We start from the raw sequence: 12,549 nt of genomic DNA, 5'->3' as shown, positions 1-12,549 counted from the left end.
AATGCATTTTTTTTTTACTTAGGAGATAAACTTGAAAATTTCCAAGGTTAATCCAGATATTTTTCGAAGAATTGTATGAGAGTATAAATATTAAGAATACTGCTGATTTATCTTTTTGCAACCTTGTTAATAATGTCTAGGAATACATGTTAATTTTCAAAGTATTTGATGATACAATAATTAATGTAGACATACCTGGAAAAATAAATTTCTGTGTGTGTATTGATTAGGAAGAGAAATGCACACTGGCAGGTGGCTGGTTCATCTGAAGGTCATCTGTTAGCACCAAATATTTACCAACACTTTCAAAGAGTTTCATCTTGACTTTTATTGAATTCTCATGAGTAGTAAAATTCTGAATTAAATTTAAAAAGTTTGTTTGAATACACAGTTTTTAAAAGTCTTTAATGAGATGTGCTTTTATAAGCTTGCGTTATTAAACAGATATATTCTGACTTAGTTTGAGTAATTGCTGTTCAGAATTTTATGAACTGAATTAAAAATAGCTTGTTTAAAATTTTTTCACATAGGTAAAAATGACGCTATAACAAACTGTAAATCTTAATGTGGTGAATGAGAGCAGTCATCCTTTTAATGATAAAGAATGATCCAGGAAGTACTTCAATTATCATAGGTATTTTCAAGGCTGGACACACTCAAGGGTCAACTACAATGCAAGACTGAATGTTTCAGTATCTCATGAAAAGATTGCTTTAGAGAAAACAAAGTCTAAGGGTTATGTAAAAAGAGTGAGGATTTATGTATATATCCTTTGAGAAATTTAGGTCATTTTTATTATGAAAATCACAGCATTCATGATTTAAAAAAATTAAAGATTTAATATCAGGCACCTACTTCATGAAAAATTCTGTGAAATATATACAAGACTGACAGGTGAATCAATGTTTCAGTCTTCTACAAAATACAAAACAACTTGATCTCTCAACACGAAGAAACACAATTCAAAATTTCCGCAAAAATAGCATTCTGCTCTGAAATAGTCCTTACATGCAGGTAAGTACTTAATGATTCACGTACGCAGATACATTTGCCCTTTATACGCATGCTATTTGTGAGCCTGTTTCTGGAAACACCACGACGCCAAGGAAAGATACAATATTGGGCCAAGCTGGTATGTTTGTTGCTCTTTGATTTAGTACAGATTTTTAGAAATTGAGAAACTAATCGTTTTCTCAGAGAGAGAGTGATAATAAACATTATATTATCACAAATAGGGATACATTTTGGAGTCTAATGCAAAATCCCTTTGAATTTTTAAAATGAACCTCTGGGTCTCAAAGAAACTTGAGGTTTTGAAAAGATGCCTGGGGAGATGCATTCAGGCTCAGAAGGCCTGCTCATTCTGTGAAGAGTAATTTCCTCAGAAAGTTAGAGAAAGATGTGTGGAGTCCAGACATCTTACAGTCTCTGTTGGCTTTTTGAATGTGTATTTAGTAGTGAGATTTCTGTGATGAGACTTACTTAAATAGTAGAAACTAGACCACCATTTTGATAAGCTGTAATAGGGAGAATTCAAGTAGATTTTCAGTTGAATTCAGTAAGATTGAAGTTCTCTACGACTTCCAGATTTAATAAAACTAGGTAGTCTTTTTGCTACTCCTTTAAAGAAATGAAAATGTACATGCATGTTCAGTACTTTGATCCTGTTTTTCATTTCTTCTCTGACAGCTAACGTTTTTAAAACTTCAGTTTTTCCACATTGTTATTTCAAAACTTAGCATGGAAAAGTACCCTCTTTTTTAAAGTTTTAAGTGTTTATGAAACTTCTTTAATACTGACATAAATATATATAAAATATGTATATATATACACACGTATATACATGCATACATCTAAACATACACGTATATGCTGATTTTTCATTTTTTTAAGCAATGTATTTTGAAAAGCAAACACTGGTAGGTTTCGTAGTAGCAATAGTTTACGTTCTATAATTTCTGCAATGTTATATACTATATATCTGTAAAATGTAATGCATCAAATTAAAATTTTCTGTTTTCTGACATCTTACAGATATAGCACTTTTTTTCCTATCTCTCTGCATATTTTGTTTCATATTTGTGAAGAATAATGTAAAGAAGTGTTTGTTTGTAGAAATAGTGTAAACTGCCAAACAGTGTGAACTGTCTGAATGCCTATCATCCCTTATATTCCCATGTAATACTTAGTGGGAGCTGGAAATTAGTCATTAATAGCTCAGTTGTCTTCTAACAATTGTTTTAAAAAGCTGAAAATAAACGGAAATCCCAAGGAAACAAACCTTGATTGTTTCCAAGGTTTGCAGAACCTAACGTCTCTGAATTTGGGCCATTACTGATTATTAAAACCCTTTTTGTCTAGTTCTCCTGCTGTGTATAACATCTTACTGTGAAAAGCAGGCACCAGTGTGGCACAGCTGGAAACCAAACATAACAGGTTCCCAGGGCCCAAAACATTCTAAAATCTCCTGTGATTTCCCCACATGCTCATTTAGAAATGCTAATGCTTCCATTTTACATTCGTATGTGTGTGTGTGTGTGTGTGTGTGTCTGTCTGTCTGTCGTGTGATGAAGAATATTATATGAAGTGCTGCTTGAGAAACATGCCTCATGATGAGGATGATGTCGTCTGAGAATTATAAAACTTTGTTCCACAGAATTTAAAGTGCAATGATTGAGTCTGATTGTGTAGGTAAGTCTGCTCATTGATTGGAGCTGGAAATGCATTAACTATTTTACGATATGAGTCATTTTTATAAATTTCCTTTTCAGGAAAATGTAGGCTATAGTAAGGTCTCGGATCTCAGATTGTAACATCTGTCTTAAAGTTTCTTAATTTATAGGTCACCTTGGAGGTCCCTTTCAATTATGGTGTTTTATGATTTTTAAAAGGAAAGATTTTTTACTTTACCTTATTTGAAAACCATGAATATTGAGTTTTTGTCTCATCGATACTTGTTTTCCTCTCTAAAATGAGATAGTATAGGCAGGCTCATTTTTTATTTTGTTCTCTCGTATGTTCAGGGCCTCCTGTAAGTGTCTGAAATGCTGTACGTATCCAGGGAGTTAAAAATACTTTGGGCAATGCTGAAAACCTTTAGTAGTCAGTGCATGAAAAGAATATGTGCAATGTAGTGGTTAATGCCATGCCTATTTAATCTTGGAAATAACTGTGTTAAAATAATGGGATTTGTTATTTAATGTTCTTAAAAGTCCTGATCTTTTTCAAGAGATGTGGGATGCAAACTATTAAAATTTATACCTCAGGAAAAAATTAGACCTCTTTTTTAAGAACTAAGAGTAAGATGCTAGATCTGATCAGCCTGAGGCTATAAAAAAGAAATAGAACACACCTATATTAACTAATGCTAAAACATATGCTGATTAAATGAACTATGAAGCCCTTGGAGCTTTGGCCGAGAATTTTGAAGAAATTGGATAAAGAAATGAACAAAAACATAAAAAACAACTCCTGACTATTATAAAGCATTATTAGGAAATAATGAAAATGTATGAGAACCCTCAAAAGCATTATATTGCATACAACTGCTACAAGCAATAACTTCATCTAATACTCTTAAGCACATACTTTGTGTTGGGCATAAGGTTTTAAATATTTTATGAACTAATTTAGTTTCCATAAAACACTGAGAAAGATACTATTTTTATCCCCATTATACAAAGATGAAAAAACTGGAGCACAAGAGGTTAAGTAACTTGCACTTTGTTTCACAGTTGCAAAACGGCAAGAGCATCAGGGATCTACACGTGGAAGACATTTATAAGAGCAGGAGACTAGTTGGGAAGCCTTTTTTGTTGCTGACCTACCGCTCCACTAAATTAAGTCACTGTTTGTCTCATCTCAGCTTAATATAATAGTTATATTGGCCATTCATTGCTTTTATTATAAAATCAGCTTTTAAAAAAAGATTTACCTTTGGCAAGGTAGAGTTTTAAAAAAATTATAGATTGTTCAGCTTCCATATGAGGTCAGGAAAATGACAAGCATCGTCTTTTGTTTGTTTCTGAACTACGATTAAGACCATGATGCCTCAGTTTTCACGGAAATATAATTGGGTCTACTAAGTGAGATTCTGTTAGAGCCTGATTCTTTTGCAGTGAAATTCTTTTGGATTACTATGAGAATCCATCATGCCTTTCCCTCCCCTTCCCTCATACAACATGCACATAATGTGTAAATACAAGGTTTATTTCATCTGAATCTGATCTCTCACAACCCTGTTCTAATCCCTGAAGACTGGAATGAGGACATGATGTTAACCCTTAGCCAAAGCTGAATGGAGTATTCTAACTAGTGATTGAGGTATTTCTTCTTTAGGGTACAGAATGCACCAGGGAGCAATCTATCAGTATATACCAGGGAGCAGTTTGTCAGCATGTTTTATAGAAAATGTGAAGATCAATGGATTACATTTGGTTTCTGTTTGGAGTCTTAGTTTCTATTATTGAAACTGGTCATGCAAACTAGTTTTGTCTACCTGACAAGAGAGGTATAAAAGTCTTCTCCTTGGATGACACTTATATTTTACTGAGATCAGTGTATCTCACTCATATCTTGGTGGTTCATGCTATGAAGATGAAGCACTTCCTGTGAGTTTGAGGAAGGACTTTGATAGCCATGTGTAGAAGTACCAGACTTCTCAGATGTTTTCCTGTGGTTTCTTTCTCTTTTATTGTACCTTTAAACTTTAACATTTAACTTTTGGCAAGAATGTGGAGAAAAGGGAACTCTTGTGCACTGTTGATGGGAATGTAAATTGGTACAGCCACTATGAAGGTTCCTCAAAAAACTAAAAATAGAACTACCATCTGATCTAATAATCCTGCTTCTGGGTATATATCCGAAGAAAGTGAAGCCACTATCTTAAATAGGTATCTGCATTCCCATGTTCACTGCAGCACTATTTACAGTAGTCAAGATGTGGAAGCCACCTAAATGTCCATCAACAGATGAATGGATAAAGAAAATGTGGAATATATACACAATGGAATATTATTCAGCCATAAAAATAAGAAAATTCTGCCATTTGTGACACTGTGAATGGACCTTGAGGGCATCATGCGAAATGAAATAAGTTATACAGAGAAAGACAAATACTGTACATTCCTATATGTGGAATCTAAAAAAAAGTCAAACTCAGAAATAGAGAGTAGATTGCTGGTTTCTGGGGGCAAAGGGGTAAGAAAAATTGGGAGATGTTGATCAAAGGGTACAAACTTTCAGTTATGAGATGAGTAAATTCTGGAGATGTAACGTCCAGCATGGTGACAATAGTTAATGTTGTATTGTATATTTGAAAGATGCTAGGAGAGTAGACCTTAAGTGTTCTTATCACAGATGAAAAACTGTAGTTATGTGAGGTGACGGATGTGTAAACTAACCCTATTGTGGTAATCACTTTGCAATATACACATCTATCAAATAGTCACCTTGTACATCTTAAACTTACACAATGTTGTATGTCAATTATAGCTCAACAAAACTAGGGGAAAAAACTTTTACAGAGTTTCTTAAGTCCTTTAAATAATCCAAATTGGCATAATTAATACAACTAGAATGATGTATATAGATAAATATATATATACCCATATATACATATTCACAAATAAATGTACATATGTTTATTTATTATATAATTGGTGATTGCTTGTTATAAGCCAGGCTTTGAATTAGATACTGACTAAAGAAATGAGCCAGCACAAAGACAGACAAAATGTGATTCTGCCCTGAGCTATTCATAGTTTTTTTTTAAGATTTTAAAGTAAACCAATATTTACAATATTAATTAATATTCTAATGATTCAATCCAAAGTAAGTGTCCACACACATTGAAATAGGGATATGAAGAAAAATAAAAATGATTTGCTCATGTAATAACTGAATATAATACAATAATTTTTATAACATTATTTGTCAAAAGGTTGAGCTGAGGTGGTTTTTATTCTGTGTTCTTTCCTCGACAGTTTGCAGTTCTAAATCCAACCACTTGCATAATCTTTATTTTTATTTTTTTAAATAGACGGAGTTCTTTTTATCTTATTTTATTTTTTTGAATGTTCTTTTATTTTTGAATACAGCAGGTTCTTATTAGTTACCTATTTTATACATATTAGTGTATACATGTCAATCCCAGTCTCCCAATTCATCCCCCCCTCCACTTTCCCCCTTTGGCCATCCACATAATCTTAATTGCACATTAGGTTTCAAAAATTTCCTTCTGTGTTGGTGATACTCTTCTTCCAGCTTGACCTCTCTGGAAAGCTCCATACGAATTTTTTTTCAGATGATGTTGGGCAATGATCTAAGCCGCTTTGGTCACAAACAACTGTTTGCCCTGAATGACAGCCCCAACAACCCTCTGTCAGGTCACAGGGAAAGCTTCCGCCCCACATAGAGAGATTCTTAGTAGACAAGAACAAAGCAGTTCATCTGATCTGTTGTCCACACTCATAGTTGTAGTTTTCTGCCATTTTAGATAATCTGACCACTCCTTGCAGAGAAAAGGTCCCTAGAGGCAGATGTAGCTACACTTTAGAGCAGTGCTTTCAACCTATTTATGGTGGGAGGCCATTCTATTTTTCTCATTTCTAACTAATCCCAGACTAATGTTTTGGTAAGATACAGCAGTGTATGCACAGTGTGATACATAATAGTGATTTTAAAAATGAAAGTACTTTTATTAAAACATACTGTGCTAATTCAAGGATTTACTTTTACCAGTGAAAACACATTTCTAAAATTTATTGTTTAAATTACCAAACCAACCAATCAAGGAAGGGAGGAGGGCTGAAACTTTTGTAGCAGCCTCTAGAATAGCCCTTTCTGTTGAAAAATATCTGAGCATCCTTGGAGAGTGAATTCTCAATCATTGGTAAATGACTACCCTAGTTTGGTAGCTAAAACATCACAGTAACTAAAATGAACTCTTCTAAAGTAATTTATAGTCACCATCATCTATGGTCTATTATCTCAAACACAGTGAGTCAAACTCGACTAACTCATCATACCCTGTAAACCTTTTCCACCTTCTCTACTCCCTGTGTGGAACTCTAAGCTCAGATGTAACGCTAACTCTCGTGTTTCCCTGCTGACTGCAGTTGACATGTTTATCCCATTGAGAGGAGACAGAATGAAGTGAAAATAAAGGGAGCTGACCTTAGCTTCTAAGTACATAATTGTTCCTCATACTGCTCTAAAAGTACTCCTTGGTTGAATCTTTGGTACCTAGATGAAGGTCTCTATCTCAAATATAAAAACAAAAGCCCACATATGTTCTAAGTTGGTTGATGTGGGACTTTTTTTTTTTCTTATAAAGGATTGTTGAAAGGAGCATTTCTTTATTTATTTTTGCTGTGTTGGGTCTTTGTTTCTGTGCGAGGGCTTTCTCTAGTTGTGGCAAGCGGGGGCCACTCTTCATCGCGGTGCGCGGGCCTCTCACTATCATGGCCTCTGTTGTTGTGGAGCACAGGCTCCAGACATGCAGGCTCAGTAGTTGTGGCTCACAGGCCCAGCTGCTCCGCGGCATGTGGGATCCTCCCAGACCAGGTCTCGAACCCATGTCCCCAGCATTATCAGGCAGACTCTCAACCACTGCACCACCAGGGAAGCCTGGGATTTTTGTTTTTGTTTTAATTTTTTTGGAGTATAGTTGCTTTACAATAATGTGTTGTTTTTGTTTCCCTAAACCTGTGTGAAGTCCGTTGGTTCTTTGTTTTTCTTTTTTTTGAATTTTATTTCATTTGTTTTTTTATACAGCGGGTCCTTATTAGTCATCAATTTTATATACATCAGTGTATACATGTCAATCCCAGTCACCCAATTCATCACACCACCAACCCCATCCACCCCACCGCTTTCCCCCCTTGGCGTCTATATGTTTGTTCTCTACATCTGTGTCTCAATTTCTGCCCTGCAAACTGGTTCATCTGTAACATTTTTCTAGATTCCACATATATGAGTTAATATACGATATTTGTTTTTCTCTTTCTGACTTACTTCACTCTGTATGAAAGTCTCTAGATCCACCCATGTCTCCACAAATGACCCAATTTCATTCCTTTTTATGGCTGAGTAATATTCCACTGTATATATGTACCATATCTTCTTTATCCATTCGTCTGTTGATGGGCATTTAGGTTGCTTCCATGACTGCCTATTGTAAATAGTGCTGCAGTGAACATTGAGGTGCATGTGTCCTTTTGAATTCTGGTTTTCTCTGGGAATATGCCCAGTAGTGGGATTGCTGGGTCATATGGAAGTTCTATTTGTAGTTTTTTAAGGAACCTCCATACTGTTCTCCATAGTGGCTGTATCAATTTACATTCCCACCAATAGTGCAAGAGGGTTCCCTTTACTCCACACCCTCTCCAGCATTTGTTGTTTGTAGATTTTCTGATGATGCCCATTCTAACTGGTGTGAGGTGATACCTCATTGTAGTTTTGATTTGCATTTCTCTAATAATTAGTGATGTTGAGCAGCTTTTCATGTGCTTATTGGCCGTCTGTATGTCTTCTTTGGAGAAATGTCTATTTAGGTCTTCTTCTCATTTTTGGACTGGGTTGATTTGTTTTTTTTTAAATTAAGCTGCATGAGCTATTTGTATATTTTGGAGATTAATCATTTGTCAATTGATTCGTTTGCAAATATTTTCTCCCATTCTGAGGGTTGCCTTTTCGTATTGTTTATGGTTTCCATTGCTCTGCAAAAGCTTTTACGTTTCATTAGGTCCCATATGTTTATTATTTTTTTTATTTTCATTTCTCTAGGAGGTTGGTCAAAAAGGATCTTGCTGTGATTTAGGTCATAGAGTGTTATGCCTATGCTTTCCTCTAACAGTTTTACAGTGTCTGGCCTTACATTTAGGTCTTTAATCCATTTGGAGTTTATTTTTGTGTATGGTGTTAGGGAGAGTTCTAATTTCATTCTTTTACATGTAGCTGTCCAGTTTTCCCAGCATCACTTGTTGAAGTGGCTGCCTTTTCTCCATTGTATATTCTTGCCTCCTTTATTAAAGATAAGGTAACCTTATATGTGGGGGTTTATCTCTGGGCTTTCTATGCTGTTCCATTGATCTGTGTTTCTGTTTTTGTGTCAGTACCATATTATCTTGATTACTGTAGCGTTGTAGTATAGTCTGAAGCCAGGGAGTCTGATTCCTCCAGCTCCGTTTTTTTCCCTCAAGACTGCTTTGGCTATTCGGGGTCTTTACTGACTCCATACAAATTTTAAGATGATTTGTTTTAGTTCCGTAAAAACTGTCATTGGTAATTTGATAGGGATTGCATTGAATCTGTAGATTGCTTTGGGTAGTAGAGTCATTTTCACAATATTGATTTTTCCAATCCAAGAACATGGTATATCTCTCGATCGATTGGTATCATCTTTAATTTCTTTCATCAGTGTCTTATAGTTTTCTGCATACAGGTCTTTTGTCTCCTTAGGTAGGTTTATTCCTAGGTATTTTATTCTTTTGTTGCGATGGTAAATGGGACTGTTTCCATAATTTCACTTTCAGATTTTTCATCATTAGTGTATACGAATGCAAGAGATTTCTGTGCGTTAATTTTGTATCCTGCAACTTTACCAAATTCATTGATTAGCTCTAGTAGTTTTCTGGTGGCATTTTTAGGATTCTCTATGTACAGTATCATGTCATATGCAAACAGTGACAGTTTTACTTCTTTTCCAATTTGTATTCCTTTTATTTTTTTTTCTTCTCTAATGGCCGTGGCTAGGACTTCCAAAAGTATGTTGAATAATAGTGGTGAGAGTGGACATCCTTGTCTTGTTCCTGATCTTAGAGGAAATGCTTTCAGTTTTTCACCATTGAGAATGATGTTGGCTGTGGGTTTGTCATATATGGCCTTTATTATGTTGAGGTAGGTTCCCTCTGTGCCCACCCTCTGGAGAGTTTTTATCATAAATGGGTGTTGAATTTTGTCGAAAGCTTTTTCTGCATATATTGAGATGATCATATGGTTTTTATTCTTCAATTTGTTAATATGATGTATCACATTGTTTGATTTGCATATATTGAAGAATCCTTGCATCCCTGGGATAAATCCCACTTGATCACGGTGTATGATCTTTTTAATGTGTTGTCGGATTCTGTTTGCTAGTATTTTGCTCAGGATTTTTGCATCTATATTCATCAGTCATATTGGTCTGTAATTTCCATTTTTTGTAGTATCTTTGTGTGGTTTTGATATCCGGGTGATGGTGGCGTCATAGAATGAGTTTGGGAGTGTTCCTTCCTCTGCAGTTTTTTGGAAGAGTTTGAGAAAGATGGGTGTTAGCTCTTCTCTAAATGTTTGACAGAATTCACCTGTGAAGCCATCTGGTCCTGGACTTCTGTTTGTTGGAAGATTTTTAATCACAGTTTCAATTTCATTACTTGTGATGGGTCTGTTCATATTTTCTATTTCTTCCTGGTTCAGTCTTGGAAGGTTATACCTTTCTAAGAATTTGTCCATTTCTTGCAGGTTGTCCATTTTATTGGCATAGTGTTTCTTGTAGTAGTCTCTTAGGATGCTTTGTATTTTCTGTGGTGTCTGTTGTAACTTCTCCTTTTTCATTTCTAATTATATTGATTTGAGTCCTTTCCCTCTTTTTCTTGATGTGTCTGGCTAATGGTTTATCAATTTTGTTTATCTTCTCAAAGAACCAGCTTTTAGTTTTATTGATCTTTGCTATTTTTTTTGTTTCTATTTCATTTATTTCTGCTCTGTTCTTTATGATTTCTTTCCTTCTGCTAACTTTAGGTTTTGTTTGTTCTTCTTTCTCTAGTTCCTTCAGGTGTAAGGTTAGATTGTTTATTTGAGATTTTTCTTGTTTCTTCAGGTACCCTTGTATAGCTATAAGCTTCCCTTTTAGAACTGCCTTTGCTGCATTCCATAGGTTTTGGATTGTCGTGTTTTCGTTGTCATTTGTCTCTAGTTATTTTTTGATTTCCTCTTTGATTTCTTCAGTGATCTCTTGGTTATTTAGTAATGTATTGTTTAGCCTCCATGTGTTTCTGTTTTTAACATTTTTGTCTCTGTAATTCATTTCTAATCTCATAGCATTGTGGTCAGAAGAGATGCTTGATATTATTTCAATTTTCTTGAATTTACTGTGGCTTGATTTGTGACCCAAGATGTTATATATCCTGGAGAATGTTCCCTGTGCACTTGAGAACAAGTGTAATCTGCTGTTTTTGGATGTAATGTCCTATAAATATCAATTAAATCTATCTGGTCTATTGTTTCATTTAAAGCTTCTGTCTCCTTATTTATTTTCATTTTGGATGATCTGTCCATTGGTGTAAGTGAGGTGTTAAAGTCCCCCACTCTTACTGTGTTACTGTCCATTTCCTCTTTTATAGCTGTTAGCAGTTGCCTTATGTATTGAGATGCTCCTATGTTGGGTGCATATATATTTATAATTGTTATATCTTCTTCTTGGTTTGATCCCTTGATCATTGTGTAGTGTCCTTTCTTGGCTCTTGTAACATTCTTTATTTTAAAGTCTGTTTTATCTGATATGAGTATTGCTACTCCAGCTTTCTTTTGATTTCCATTTGCATGGAATATCTTTTTCCATCCCCTCACTTTCAGTCTATATGTGTCCCTAGGTCTGAGTGGGTCTCTTGTAGATAGCATATAGACGGGTCTTGTTTTTGTATCCATTCAGCGAGCCTGTGTCTTTTGGTTGGAGCATTTAATCCCTTCACGTTTAAAGTAATTATTGATATGTGTGTTCCTATTGCCATTTTCTTAATTGTTTTGGGTTTTTTTTTGTAGATCCTTTTCTTCTCTTTTGTTTCCCACTTAGAGAAGTTCCTTAAGCATTTGTTGTACAGCTGGTTTGGTGGTGCTGAATTCTATTAGCTTTTGCTTGTCTGTAAAGCTTTTGATTTCTCCATCAAGTCTGAAGGAGATCCTTGTGGGGTAGAGTAATCTCGGTTGTAGGTTCTTCCCTTTCATCCCTTTAAATATGTCATGCCACTCCCTTTTGGCTTGTAGAGTTTCTACTGAGAAATCAGCTGTTAATCTTTTGGGAGTTCCCTTGTATGTTATTTGTCGTTTTTCCCTTGCTACTTTCAATAATTTTTCTTTGTCTTTAATTTTTGTCCATTTGATTACTATGTGTGTCGGCGTGTTTCTCCTTGGGTTTATCCTGTATGGGACTCTCTGAGCTTCCTGGACTTGGGTGGCTATTTCCTTTCCCATATTAGGGAAGTTTTCGACTACTATCTCTTCAAATATTTTCTCTGGTCCTTTCGCTCTCTCTTCTCCTTCTGGGACCCCTATAATGCGAATGTTGCTGCGTTTAATGTTGTCCCAGAGGTCTCTTAGACTGTATTCATTTCTTTTCATTCTTTTTTCTTTTTATTCTGTTCCGCAGCACTGAATTCCACCATTTTGTCTTCCAGGTCACTTCTCCATTCTTCTGCCTCAGTTTTTCTGCTATTGATTCCTTCTAGTGTAGTTTTCATTTCATTTATTGTATTGTTCATCTCTGTTTGTTCTTTAATTCTTTTAGGTCTG

This window comes from Delphinapterus leucas, chromosome 3 (genome assembly GCF_059928025.1).
Source record: "Delphinapterus leucas isolate spDelLeu-1000000601 "Yukka" chromosome 3, BTC_Dleu_Yukka2, whole genome shotgun sequence".
NCBI classification, from domain to species: Eukaryota; Metazoa; Chordata; class Mammalia; order Artiodactyla; family Monodontidae; genus Delphinapterus; species Delphinapterus leucas.
The sequence above is the reverse complement of the archived record's forward strand: the minus strand, read 5'-3'. Positions refer to the sequence as shown.